Genomic DNA, 15,037 nt, shown 5'->3' with positions numbered 1-15,037 from the left:
ATGTCGTGAAGCAATGGTTTAAAGTCAGCGCCACATCCTCAACCTCGAATTCACTCGATCACCGTGGCCAAGTCTCTCTTGAAGAGGATGCAATCCACGCCCAGCACACACCTGGCATAGGTGATGCCCTCCCATGTAGCTTTGAGCTCGGCATTGACTACAGACGTGTCAAAGATCTGTCAGCCTCTATTCGTTATCAGTCTGGCATCGTGGTCTCTGATGGCAAATCACATACCTCCAGTGCTCCCTCTCTCACCAACACTACCGTCAAAGTTTACATTGAGAAAGCCAAAGGTGAGGGCACCCAGAAAACCAGCACGGTCTTGGACGCTGTAAGAGCAAAAGGGGAGCCCCAGATTTTTCTAGCTGTCCTAAGAGTCGACGGCGCGGTGGTGCGAATGACCACTGCCGCATGAAGAAGAGCTCTGTCCGCTACCAACCTCAGATGCACTATATTGTCCTCGAAGACCTGAGCATTCCTGTTTAACCAACCATGGTAGCCCACGTAGGCAACCCTGATCCCCTGCTCTTCAAAGTTGGGCCTCTGTGAGGAGATCTCCAGGAAATGCAGGAAGTCCTCGGTCGACATCCACCCCTGCCGAGGGTTGGAGTGCTCAAGGCACACTCCCAGATTTGAGCGGCTCGTGGGCAACCAAAGAAGATATGAAAAATAGACTCCTCCACCTTTGAGCAGACCGCCCACTTTTGGTGATATGTTTATCCCTCGTCGAGCTAGCATGCATCTAGTAGGCAAGCATCCCAATGCCACCTTCCAAACAAATAAGACGACTCATGGGTGGATGTGAAGCCTTCACATCCAGCCCCCATTAATCTGCCAGGCCGTAGTCCTCCTAACCATCCGGAGTAAGGCTCCATTTCGGAGAACTGTTGGTAGTGAGCTTTTGAAAGTAGAGCTTTTGAAAGTAGAGTTTTGGAAAGTAGAGCTTTTATAAAAAGCTATTTGCTATTTGTCAACTACATTTTTAAAATGCTGTAAAACTTTAACATGTGTTTGGTAAACAAATTGAGAAAGTGCGTTTGGGATAACAAAATAATCATAAAGAACATTACATAGTATTATACAATAGAACATAATAAAATATAATATGTATTAATACATAAATATATAATATAGTATAATATTAATGTAATGCAATATAATATTATTATAATGTAGTAATATAATATTATATACCATAGCATAATAATTTGATATAATATTAAATTATTTAACATAACATATCAATGTATTATAATATAATGTAATATAATATTATATTTATAGAATAATAAAATAATAAAGTATAAAATATTATAATTATATCATATAATATATTTTATATAATTATTCTATTTTATTATAGATATTTTGGTCCAAAAAAATATATTATAACTCAAAACAGCTTTCCGATAATTCCTAAAAGTTCTTTTTCAAAGAAGCTTTAAAATGGAGCTTCTCCCAAAAAGCTGTTTTAGTTTTTTGAAAAAGCTAAAACAACTTTTCAAAAATTTTACCAAACATCTCTATTTAATTTAAAAGTGCTTTTGGAAGGCTAAAAAGTTTAGCCCTCCAAAAGCTCCCCCAAATGGGGCCTAATTTTTGGGCCTTCACCTCTGACCTTCCAGTCATGCTCTAGACCCTCCTGTCTGCAACCTCCTTAATAGGAATCGATAGAGATATGACTCGCTCGGCCAACTGCTGCCCAAAAGCCCGTCGGACGAGGTTCTCATTCTACACCCGCCCACCTGGAGCAAATAGATTGCTGACTCTACACACCTCTAGCCGACCAACGTCGATCAGGGTAGGCTAGCCGTGCAATGGCACCTCAGAGAGCCAGCTGTCCTCCAAGATGTTGATGGCCCATCCGTCCCCGACCTCCCATCTAATCTCCGAGACGACCACTGGGGCGCGAGCATATATCTCTCTCCAGATGAAAAAACTACTGCGGCTAGTATGGAAGATGGCAGGGTTTGCCGGATCCCCATACTTGGCCCTCATCAGAGCACCTTTGGCTTTAGAAGAAACCTGGCTGCCAGCCTGGTCTCGAGAATCTTCCGTCGCTCGATCAAGGAGTGGACCCCCAGTCCCCCACTACTAGTCGGATGGCAGATGGTCACCCATGCCATTAGATGAACACTACTTCTACCCCCATGTCCCCGCTAAAGAAAACTCCTGAATAATCGCTCCATGCACCGTAATGCTGTGAAAGGCACCATAGTATGGGATAACAGATAAACAGGGATGGAGTTCAAGACTGACCGTACTAGTATGACTTTACCCATCATGGACGGAGCGCCCGCCTATCAGCTCTTCAGTCTAGTCTGATGTCCATCTCCATTGGAGAACAATCTGCCCTACGTAGGCGTCGGCTTATGATTGGGACCCCAAGATATCTTAAGGTACCTTCTTGCTCCCCAATCTCCAGAATGCTAGTGATAGACGCCCTGACCGTTCTTTATTGTTTCGCCCTACATGGCACTTCTTTATCATTTCTCCATTTGCTTTTATCTATCCCTCTATTTCTTTTATTTATTCTTAGAGTAGGCTAGCATGGCACTTCAGTTGCACATTAATATTTGGATATATTTTTAAGATAAATTTCTATTATATATCTTACTTTGTTATAACTATTTGTTCTAATAGCTAGTATAAGTTTTGAGATAGAGAAAATAAATTAAATTTCAAAAATTTGAAAAAGAGATTGGAGAAGGATGCTTAGATATTGAATATTTGGAATGGTAAGTTTAGAGAGAGAGGATAAGTTTGTAAGGTCAAGTGAAAGTGGTTTTGTTAAAATTCTCAAGAAATATGCATATTTTTCTTTCGAAAAAATTAATTTTGTTTTTGACATTTTGAATAATAAAGTCTTATTTGCGAATCAAATAACTTTTTGTCATTAGGCAAATTTGGCAGATCTATGCCTATTTTTTCTATTTTATTTCTTTTCCAATTGTTTTCCGAGGAAAATTAAGGGACTTTTGGTTCCCAGCTATCTATCCATCTGGCATTCATATGATAAGCTAAGCTGAGATCTGCTCGGGTATGTGGACTAGAGCTCTCATAAATAGAGTTTTGATCCCCTCAAAGGGCCAACAAAGGATCCCTGAGAGCTAGGTTCTTTTTTTTTGTTTTGGCCGGAAAAAAGGGGAAGGGGGGAGGAAGGGACAAGCCCACCCCTATGTAGCAGCCCCCATTGGGCCCCTACCTCACCAGGAGAATGTTCGATGCAGGTAGAAATGACCTTGTGTTGAGCACTCCGGCCGGTTTTACTCATACCCTCCCCACTCGTGGTCTGGCTCGGTTACTCTTATGAGCTCCGGCTTGAACTCCATGTGAGTACGTCACACCCGGCACCACCAAGGCTACCAGAGAACTAATAAGCCCTCCCAACCACGTATCCGAGTAGGGAGCATCCGGTCTCCACAATTTAATCGACACTCGTGCATTTCGAACTCGAAATCACGGGATTGGAAGTAAAGCCTAGTTCCACTGAGCTACCACCTCAGTGGCTGAGATCTAGTTTTCAACAAATATGCACGGCTGGCCGAACCTAGCTTGTCTCTGTTCATGCCTGGCATGGCCAACCAAGCCAGGTTACGCATGCATATGTGGCGTTTCACTCAAAATCCACAAGCCCAGGTATTTTTTTCTTTTTTCTATCAAGGCTAGTGTAAACAATTTCCTTCAAAATGAGTTGGTGCAATACTTGTCATGCCACATTGAGGTTAAAACATTGCTATGATGTGGGTGAATGGTAGGTGTAATTCATGGATTAGACATAGATTGTGGATTGGCCAGGCTTATGGGTGTTAATTTAACAATCGAAGTAATAACATTAAGTCCGCATAAGGTTGTAATGAGCTAACCTGAGCAAGCTTTGTGTTGCTGAGGCTTGGTTTGTTATTATCAAAAAGAGTAGTGGAACTCAATTTTAACTTACCTACAAATGCTCCCACTTGATCTGTTTCCTGATTGAAAGAGATTATTTCCAAGTTGAGCTCAAGTTACCATCTATTATAAGGCAAGCTTTAAGTACGGCTTGAATTAAATGTTTCTCTTAACCGGAATATCTCAATTAAGCCTATAATTGAATTTGAACTTAGCTTGCGTCTCAACTAAAAGTTCCCAGTTGACCTCACCATCTAGATCATGAAAGAAACGATAGCCATACAATATATATATATAAATCCATAGAAACAGCGAAACGATTTATTTACCTCCTGCTATGATGTTTGACTGATTTCAAATCTACCCACAAGAAGATAAGGTAGTGAAAGAAAAAGCTTTTTGACTAAGAGAGGGACTTCTAGTCTTTGCCTTTTTCTGGATTGTAATATACTATGGAAATACACAAGCCCTTATATATATATATATATATATATATATATATATATATATATATATGTAGTCAAGACTAGAGTCTAGAGACCCTTCACTTTTTAGAATAATCCTTACATATTCCATCCATCAAAGAATATGAAACGTTTCTATACAGAATTAAATATATACTTAAATCCACATTAACTCCATAAAGGAATATTTACCAAATCTTTAATAGCATAATAAGAATTTCTTAAATGGCTAAAATAAATGTGATAATGTGGACCACTTTAGAGAAATTATCTTTATGAAATTAAATAATTTCTTACATTCTCCCACTTGGTCTACATAGCACATTAAAACCTATAAAAAAATGGTGACCTGAATATGGCCAAATAATTTATATTCTTTTAAATTGTGGATACTCCCACTTAAAAAATATTATACACGAACCATAGTGGTAATGCTCTAATATTGTGAGCCTTTTCTTCTATGTGTCACGATGTACTTTATCTTTCAAATAAGCACTTTATTGGTAAAACTTTATAAATGACTAACAACCAGATCTTGAGCTACTTGTTAGGGTAGCAAGGGAGACCTTTCTTGATCACTGAATCGGCATCTCTTGTAACAGAATTTGCCATCTCATCTTCAACTCCAGAATGATTATTTGGTTCCTACTTGATCATCGAGATGGATTAAATGAATTCACAACTAGGTTGCACAATATTGAAATTGAATTCATTATCATTCTCCGCAAATCAAAAGATACAAATACAATAAGAGAGAAAATTAACTACATAGGACCATACTATCCACATGACCCTTAAATTGATTTACCGTAATCCTTTTGTCATGGGGTCTGCAATCATCAAGTCTGTATTGGTGTGCTCAATAATCACTATATTTCGCTTGATATTCTCTCTTACGCTGAGATATTTGATGTCGATATGCTTACTCATGCTACTAGTTTAATTGTTCTTGGAGAAAAACACTGCAATAGTGTTATCACAGAGAATCTTTATTGGTCTCTCTATAGTATCCACTACCTTAAGACCATTAATGAAATTCTTTAACCATAATGCCTGTGTGGTTGCCTCATAGGACGTAATAAAGTCTGCCTACATAGTAGACATAGCAATAACAGTTTGCTTAGTGCTCTTCCAGGATATAGCTCCTCCAACAAGAAAAAAAATATACCTAAAAGTAGACTTTCTGGTATCTATGCAACCGACAAAATCAGAATTTGAATAACCAACCACTTCCAATTGGTGAGTATGTCTGAATGTTAATTTATAGTCCATGGTTTCTTACAAATATCGCATTACTTTCTTTGCGGCTACCTAATGTTGGAAACCTAGATTGCTTTGATAGCGCCCCAATAATCTAACTTCCAGACATATGTTAGGTCTAGTGCAAACCTAAGCATACATTAAACTACCAACCATGAATGCATAAGGAATATTTTTCATCCGTTCATGTTCTAATGCATTTTGAGGGGACTGATCCTTAATAAATTTATCCCCTTTAATAATAGGTGCTATAGAAGGTTTACAACCTTGCATGCTAAATCTCTCCAAAACCTTTTCAATGTAGGCCTTCTGAGATAGTCCCAAAACTCTTTGTTTTCTATCTCTGTAAATCTCTAAGCCAATGACATAAAAGGCTTCACCCAATTCCTTTATTTCAAAGTTTTGGAAGAGAAACTGTTTTGTCTTATGTAGCAGACCTAAATCACTACTTGCAAGAAGAATATCATATACATATAGGATTAAGAAAATGAATTTGCTCCCACTGTCCTTAAGGTATATTGATGAGAGCACAAAAGTGCGATCTAAATACCCATTAACTTAGCCTAATGCTAGCAAAATAATGATAAATAATAGGTGTTAACATTTGCATGATTAAATATTTTATCCTTAGCACTTATTATAATTTTTATCATTATTTTATATAAATTCATCTTAAAAGAATGCATCTTCCTAACTGCAGAACAGAGCCCAGATTCAGCTATCCACAATGCATCCCGAGCATTTCCACGTCCGCATCCAGTGCGTCCGAATCTAATTCTGCAGCCAGTTTCCGAATTCATAGCATCCCGCATTCCCCTCTTTCCTCATTTCAAAGGGGTCCACGTGTTCATCCAGCATCCGCGTGCAGCCCAACATCCCGTGAGCATCTCCGCGTGTGATCAGCTCCCAGCCTCCTCTCCACGCGCGATCAGCTCCATCCAGCTCTGGGAATCCGCGATCAAATCTCCTTTGCCAGTTCCCGCGATGCAGCCGTCCACGCACCTCCCAGCGTCCGCATGCACCCCCCTTCCTTCCCGTCTTCTCCGCGTGCAACAATCTAGCCATCTGCAGTCAGCTTCCTGATTCCAAATCAAGGACTTCCCAGATTGAGCATTCCCTTTCCCAGCCGTCCACGACCCTCTCGCAATGCATGCCAAAGATCCCGCGGCAGGCTTCTTCGTCGACAATCTCGTGCGATCCCACGCGTCCGTCCGCTCCTCCCAAGTCTCATCCGTCCGCATCCAAGCTTCCACGTCCAGCTCTCACGATTTCCTTCCCCATCCAGCGCGTCTCACTATCCTCAGCGTCCGCGTCCGGGTATGTCGCAGCTGGCTAGGATGCTCCTCACGAACGCACCCCTCGTCCGCTCATCCCGTTCGCCTTACGAGCCACAGCCTCATCCAGCCGTCCGTGGCGATTCTCCCGCGTCCAATTCCCTGCAATCGTCCGTTTCCGCACCTCAAACTTCTTCCGCGATCCCAGCATCCGCAATCCATTCCCGTCCGCGTCTCAGTTTCATTTCAGCCATCCAAGCGTCTTCATCCGGGGGCATCAGAATCCTATCCGTCCGTCTCCAACCGCGTGCGAGAAAGGGGGGGAAGGAGGCTGGTTATCTGGGCCATTCGGGAAGAAACAGGGGCACTCCGATTCGAAAAAACAGAGAAGGGAAACAGGGGAGACCCTGTTTCCGAAAAAGAAAAAAGAAAAAAAGAAGAAAAGAAAATGAAAGGGGGATTAATGTTTTCAATGAGCGGCTAATTTCTTAGGGAGGGTGATGGAGGAACCTTTGATGTATTACTCTTTGAAGTAAACTCTAAACTTTTGCTTTCAATGGTTTATATTTATTGATATGTTCTTGATTCATGCGTAGTTATTTCATAGATAGATCTTTAATGGATTATGATTATTGATATATGGATTGCTTTAGTATTTGATTCGTCGTAGACGTAGAAAGCACGACGGATGCTTAGAAATTGAGTTCATATGTTCATGAAACATATACCATGATTAGATCTATCTTACATTTAATCTTTAATCAAGAACCATAGAGTTTATTCCTTGGATGCAATATCATCAAGGGGGATTCCAGATCCCTACCATTTTTATTTCATTGAATTTTGTTTATTATTCTTTACATTTAATTTCTGAAAACCAAAACATCATTTTAATCCACAAATTTATTTAACTGAAAATTACATCTAAAAATTACGCTAATAATCTATAGATCGTTCCCTGAGGATTCGACCTCGGACTCCCGAGATTTTACTACTTGTGCGATTCTCCTGCACTTGGGAGAACAATTTTATTTTTGCATCATATATATACTGATCAACAAGGTTCTCAACAAAACCACATAAAGAAATAACCTCGTGAAACTTCAAATACTATTGTCGGGATGCCTATTTTAATCTGTGGATCTTAGTGTGATTTTGATGTTTACAAAGCCATTGAGGTCAAATGAAAATACTAATGCTTTCAATTCAATTGATCTAATACATAAGTAAGTAAAGAAGAAAGATTTGATACATCCTTGATACGCTTTGCTTGATATATTTAAAAGAATTTTCAAGAACACATCTAAAATAAATTATATTGGAAGAACTTGAGGAAAGAACTAATTTAGAGTTTAATATACCTTAGAGTCAAGTTCTTTTAATTGAAGCTTAACTCTATCATTTACATGCTTAATGAGCTTAAACTTTAATGTGCCAAGCATCCTAAGGAGAAAGAAATGATTTGCAATGTTGTTACTTCTTTTATATGTTTAATGTACAAATCTAACCTAAAGATGCAGAAAAACAGGGTTAGAGTCGACCCCATAAGAGATGGAGTCGATCCTGGTACAATTTGGCACACTTTGGCACATTCTGGCACAAATGGCATAGATCTCGGGTTGACCCAGAAAAGCTCGGGCCGATCCCAGCTCGGGTCGACCCCAGAAAAAGCTCGGGCCGACCCCAGCTTCAGCCATCTGAAAATACAGCCTTTTGAAATTTACTGAGAGGGTCGACCCCAAGTTTTCTTGAGGCGACCCCAGGTGGAGCCGACCCCAAGTTGAGCCGACCCCAAAAAAAGTTGAGTCGACCCCAGATTGAAATGTCAAGAAAGCAAGTCTCTGGATTTTCTAAGAGGACCAACCCTAGAAAAGCTTGAGCCGACCCAAGTCTGATGAACAGTGGTTTGAGTCGACCCCAGAAAAGTTTGGGTCGACCCAAGCACGGGCAGAAGCATAACGGCTAGTTGTGCAGAAGTGCTTTTTGGACTTCCAACGGCTAGTTTCTTCAATTCAACGGTCAGGAATGACTATTTGGAGGTTGGAGAAGTATTTAAGAGGAAATATTCATCAGAGGAAGCAAGCTTTTGAAAATACATCAAGTGCATTCAAGAGAAAACCCTAGCAAGGCAAGCTTCATTCAATTGCATCATTCAAAAAGCCAAAAGAAAGTGGTTGAGCAGATTCCAAGAGACATTAAGAGCTCCACCAACCCTTGAAGAGTGAAGCAATCTTGACAAAGAAGAGAAGAGCCTTATTAAAGGGATAACTATATTCTAAACTCTTCTTTGTAGCTCATAATTGTTTTATTTGCTCATTTAGGAGCTTTAGTTCCTTGTTCTTTATTCTTGTTGTAAGGTTTGTTGGTAAGCCCGTAAAACCAACATTATAGGTTTGTTGGTGAGCCCGTAAAACCAACGATATAGGTTTGTTGGTGAGCCCGTAAAACCAACGGTATAGATTTGTTGGTACGCCCGTAAAACCAACGGTGTAGGTTGTTGGTGAGCCCGCAAAACCAACGTAGGTTATTGGTAAGCCCGTAAAACCAACGTTAGGTTGTTGGTGAGCCCGCAAAATCAACGTAGGTTATTGGTAATCCCGAAAAACTAAATTGTAAAGGTTTTGGATTGTGAGCCCGAAAAACAATCCTACTATAATCTGAGGGATTATAGTAAAATTTCCAAGGGGACGCTTGGGGAGTGGACGTAGGTGCCTTGGGGTGCACCGAGCCACTATACATCGTGGTGTTTGTGTTGTGGATTCACTTATGATTATTCTTGCATTATCTTTCATCTTTGCTATAGTTTAATTCATTGAAGTAATTTAAGAAAGTATTCACCGCACTCAACTAAGGATGTTTTTAAAGCACTAAAAATTTAGAAAAATCCAATTCACCCCCCCTCTTGGGTTGTCACCTTGGGCAACAAGTGGTATCAGGCGGGTGCTCTATAATCTCTTGCCTTGTGACTTTGACCTAACCATCAAAGAGCCAAAGATCATGACAACTCGAATAGATAGTTTTCTAGGAGAGGGACAATTAATTGATAGACCTCCACTATTTAATGGTATAAACTACATACATTGGAAAGCACGCATGCGCATTTTCATTCAAGCACATGACTACGATTTATGGAGTATCATAGTCAATGGGCTACACACAAATACTAATCATGATAAGAAAATGGCTCAGCAAAATGCAAAAGCCATGAATATTCTATATTGTGCATTGGATGATAGTGAACTTAATAACATATCTTTTTGCATAACTGCTAAGAAAATATGGAGTATGCTTGAAGTTAAATATGAATGCACTAACATTTCTAGTGAATTTGAAACTAGCTCCAAAGAAGAAGAGCAGCAAACTGAAATTGAAAATCTATGCTTTGTGGCACATGAAGATAAGGTATGTACTCGAATACAAAGTGATTTCTCATTCAAAAATCAAGTACATACTGAAGCTCAATCTAATTTTACATTTGATGAACTTCATGATGCATTTTCTGATTTATACTTATAATACAAGAAGCTTAATTTAAAGAATAAGAAGCTTAGTTTAAAGAATAAAAAGCTACATCTGAAAATGTCAGAAGAAATAAATTCTACTGCTGAAATGAAAGACAAATTAAATTCTGAGAATGAACACTTCAGATTAAATTCAGAAGAATTGATTCAGAAAAATCAAAATTTAATTGAAGAAAATCAAAATTTAAGTGAATAAGTTAACCAACTAAAATCTTTTATTAACAAATTTACTGTAAGTTCAGAAAGATTAAAAACGATGTTTGAAAGCCAACATGCTATTTTTGATAAATCAAGACTTGGCTGGACTTCTTTACTTAAACTCCTAAATAAAAGGGTTATCAATTCACCAAGCAAACCATCAAATAAGATAACTTATTTCAAACATGAAAAGATTGGGTATAACAACTTTGCCTATAGGTCCAATACTATTAAAACAAATGGTAAATGTTAACCCCCTAATGGATTTTGATGAATACAAAACACTAGAGTATAATTCCATTTATCTTAACAATTTAATTGAGGAATTCATGTGTTTTATTAAGAATATTGTTAAGAAATGTCTAGGCAAGTTTTCATAATTTTTAAGGATTTATTGAAGAATTTTTGAGATGAAGAAAACAGATCAGGGACAGCCGAGACGTCTCCGGATAGTCTCAGAGACGTCTCTGGCACAAACAGGAAGAACTGGCACACTTGGAGACGTCCCTGGCACCTGGCGAGGCGTCTCGCAGGGTCGGAGTTGACTCTCTCAGTAGCGGAGTCGACTCTCTCAGTGGCGGCAGAAAGGCAGATTTCAAGTGATACGCGCGAGCCGTCCCCACAGTACGCGGAGTCGTCCCCGCAAGTTAAAAAGCTGAGTTTCCGAGTCGTCCCCAGTGTAGCGGAGTCGGCTCTCTCAGGGTTTTCCAGAGGATGTCTTTTTCGGAGTTAAGGCAGCGGAGACATCCCCTGAAAGAGCGGAGTCGACTCTCTCAGAGAATTCCAGAAGACATGTTTTTCGGAGTTATAACGACGGAGTCGTCCCCAAGGCAGCGGAGTCGTCCCCATGCAAAAAGTGCAAACAAGCCGAGACGTCCCTGTAAAGCGCCGAGGCGACCCTCTCAGAAAAACAGAAAAACAAGGATTCAAACCGTTCATCATCGGAGTCGTCCCCATAAAGTGCCGAGTCGACCCCAAACAAAGTGAAAAGTAAATTTATACAGCCGAGACGTCTCGCGTTGAAGCGGAGACGTCTCCGGAGCGCCTGGGACGCGACTGACAACTTTTGCAGGTTTGGTTTGAATTTCAAATCTCTTTTACTTTATCTCTAATGGCTATATTTGCTTTTTGGGCTATAAAAGGGAGCTCCTAAGTGCTTCTCAACAACTTCTCACCAACCCAAAGCAAGATCATTCTAGAGAGAAGAAAGAAAAAGAGGTTCAAGGGAGTTAGTGCATTCAAGTGAAGAAATCAAGTGCTTTCGAGTTTCCCAACTGATTTCAAGCTCAACTACTCTCTTCCGCTCGGCATTCAAAGCTCACACTCAAGCCTACGCGATCCATATCGGAAGAATCATCATTTCCCACGCTTCCAACGGCAAAAGGATTCTTCCGGGTTTTAAAGTTTATCATTGTTATATTTGCTTATTTAGAGCTTTCCAATCGTTTGTAAAACTCTTTCAATATTGTGCTTGTTCCAGTCAAGGGACTTGGAACAAGGGAAAGGCGTCCCAAGCCTAGGTGAAATTGGGGGTTATAGGGTTTGTTGTTAGCCCGGTGTAAAACAACGAGTTGGGTAGTGCACTCGCAAAACTACCGGACTGTAATCTTGGATTATAGTGGAAATTCTCAAAGGTGCTTTGGGGAGTGGATGTAGGAGCAGTGGAAGCTCCGAACCACTATAAAACCTTGTGTTTGCGATTAACTGTTCTCATCCCTCTATCTTTACTTTAGTTCTTACATTTGCGTGTTTTATTTTTAATTAGTCAAAAAGTATTAAAACACCCAATTCACCCCCCTCTTGGGTGACCATCTCTGGGCAACAAGTGGTATCAGAGCGGGTGCTCTGTGTATTTCTTGAAAGACCTAACCGTCTTAGCCAAAGATCTAGATGGCAACACCCTTTAACAATGTTCCTGCTGAGGGGCAAGCAACCAATAGACCTCCACTCTTCAATGGGACAAATTATACCTATTGGAAGACTAGAATGAGGATCTTCATTCAAGCACAAGACTATGCCTTGTGGAGAGTTATAGTCAAGGGACCACAAGAACCATCACACATGGTAAATGGCATTCAAGTTTCCAAACCTGAGGAGGATTGGGATGAGAATGATAGTAGGATGGTTCAACTCAATTCTAGAGCCATGAACTCATTATTTTGTGCTCTAGATGTAAATGAGTTTAACAGAGTCTCCACATGTAGTTCCGCTAAGAAAATATGGGATAGGCTTGAAGTTATCCACGAGGGTACAAATCAAGTCAAAGAGTCTAAAGTGAACATTCTAGTTCACAAATATGAGTTGTTTAAGATGGAACCCAATGAAACCATCACATGCATGTTTACACGCTTTACCGATATAATTAATGGTCTAAAAAGTTTGGGTAAATCTTATACTAATTCGGAACTTGTGAGTAAAATTCTCAGGTCTTTGCCAAAAGCATGGGAAGCAAAGGTCACGGCGATCGTAGAAGCCAAAGACCTCAACACTTTGGGATTAGAACAACTACTGGGCTCATTGATGACGCATGAGCTCACAATGAAGCAACATGAAGAAGAGTTGCCGAAGAAAAAGACAATCGCACTCAAGGCTACTTCGAGTGTGTGTGAAGAAGAAAGTAGTGAGAGCGAAGAAGAAAGCGAAGATGAGGATTTGGGTTTGATAGTAAGAAAGTTTAAGAAATTCATGAGAAGAAAGAAACCCTTCCCAAGGAAAAAGTTTGGAGGGAGAAATGATTGGGAAAAAGAAAAAGAAAAAGAAAGAGACCCAATCATATGCTATGATTGCAAGAGACCGGGACACATTCGTTCCGAATGCCCTTAACAAAAGAAGTATTTTGGAAAGAAGAAGAAGAAGGCATTGAAGGCAACATGGGATGATAGTAACACATCATCCTCCGAGGAAGAGAAGGAAGAGACCGCCAATTTGTGCTTCATGGCGTTCGAAGACGATGAGGTATGTCAAAACACAACTATAAATTTTACTTTAGAAGAATTGTATGAAGCTTTTCAAGAACTTATGAGTGATTGTAGTATGTTAGGAGCAAAGAATAAAGAATTAAAAGCCACCAATCTAAAACTAAAGGATGATATTAAAAATCTATTGATTGAGAAAGAGAGCGTTGAAAATGTTAACACCATTGATCTAGAAAATAAAAATTCAAAACTTATCATTGAAAATGAAATGGCAAAAATACTAATTAAGGAATTAAATCTAAAAGTAAAATCCCTACTCGATAATAATACCTCACTTGCACAAAATGTTGAATCCCTTAAAAAGGATAAGGAAGAACTAATTAAATAAAATTTGAATCTTAAGAATGAGGTACATAAGTACAAACCAATTGTTGAAAAATTTACACAAAGCTCTGAAAAATTAAATCTTATTCTTTCAAATCAAAGAGCTGTTTTCAATAAAGCCGGATTAGGATATAAAACTAACAAACAACAAAAGTATCTAAAGAATTTCTTTGTAAAAGCAAAAGATGTAAAAACTGAAAAACCTACATGCTTTCATTGTGGAAAGAATGGACATAAAGCCTACTCTTGTATTCAAAGAAAGATCCAAACCAACAAGAGTACATTTGTAAAAGCTAAAAACATAACTAAAGTATGGGTGCCTAAGGGAACTAACTACACTAACCACGAAGGACCCAAGAAAACTTGGGTACCTAAGAGCTTCACATGATCATTTTGCAGGTATGCCTTGCAGCCGAGAATAAAAAGAGAATGTGGTATCTTGATAGTGGTTGCTCAAGGCATATGACCGGTGACAAGAGTCTCTTCGTCACCTTGAAATCAAAAGAAGGAGGAGTAGTCACATTCGGAGACAATGCTAAAGGTCAAATCATTGGTATTGGTAAAATCTCCATATCACCCTCCTCATTTATTGATAATGTATTGTTAGTTAATGGACTAAAACATAATTTATTAAGTATAAGTTAATTTTGTGACAAGGGCTTTAAAGTGTCATTTGAATCATCACTATGCATAATTAGTAGTCCAATTGACAATGAGATCATACTCACAGGACATAGGCATGGAAATGTTTACATGGTAGATCTTGATGATCTCACCATGAAGGATGGCCAATGTCTTGTAGCCATGGATCCCAAAGTTAATGAGACTAGTTGGTTATGGCATCGTAGGTTAGGGCATGCTAGCATGGATTTAATCTCTAAATTAATTACAAAGGATCTAGTCAAAGGACTACCAAAAATAGACTTTGAAAAGAATAAAATTTGTACTGCATGTCAATTAGGAAAACAAACAAGAAGTTCTTTCAAGTCTAAGAACATAGTCTCAACATCAAAACCCTTAGAACTAATCCACATGGATTTGTTTGGACCCACTAGAACTGCTAGTCTAGAGGGTAAGAAATTTGGTCTTGTAATTGTTGATGATTTTTCACGTTTTACATGGGTTTCATTTC

The sequence above is a fragment of the Phoenix dactylifera genome, chromosome 7, assembly GCF_009389715.1.
Source record: "Phoenix dactylifera cultivar Barhee BC4 chromosome 7, palm_55x_up_171113_PBpolish2nd_filt_p, whole genome shotgun sequence".
Taxonomy (NCBI): domain Eukaryota; kingdom Viridiplantae; phylum Streptophyta; class Magnoliopsida; order Arecales; family Arecaceae; genus Phoenix; species Phoenix dactylifera.
The sequence above is the reverse complement of the archived record's forward strand: the minus strand, read 5'-3'. Positions refer to the sequence as shown.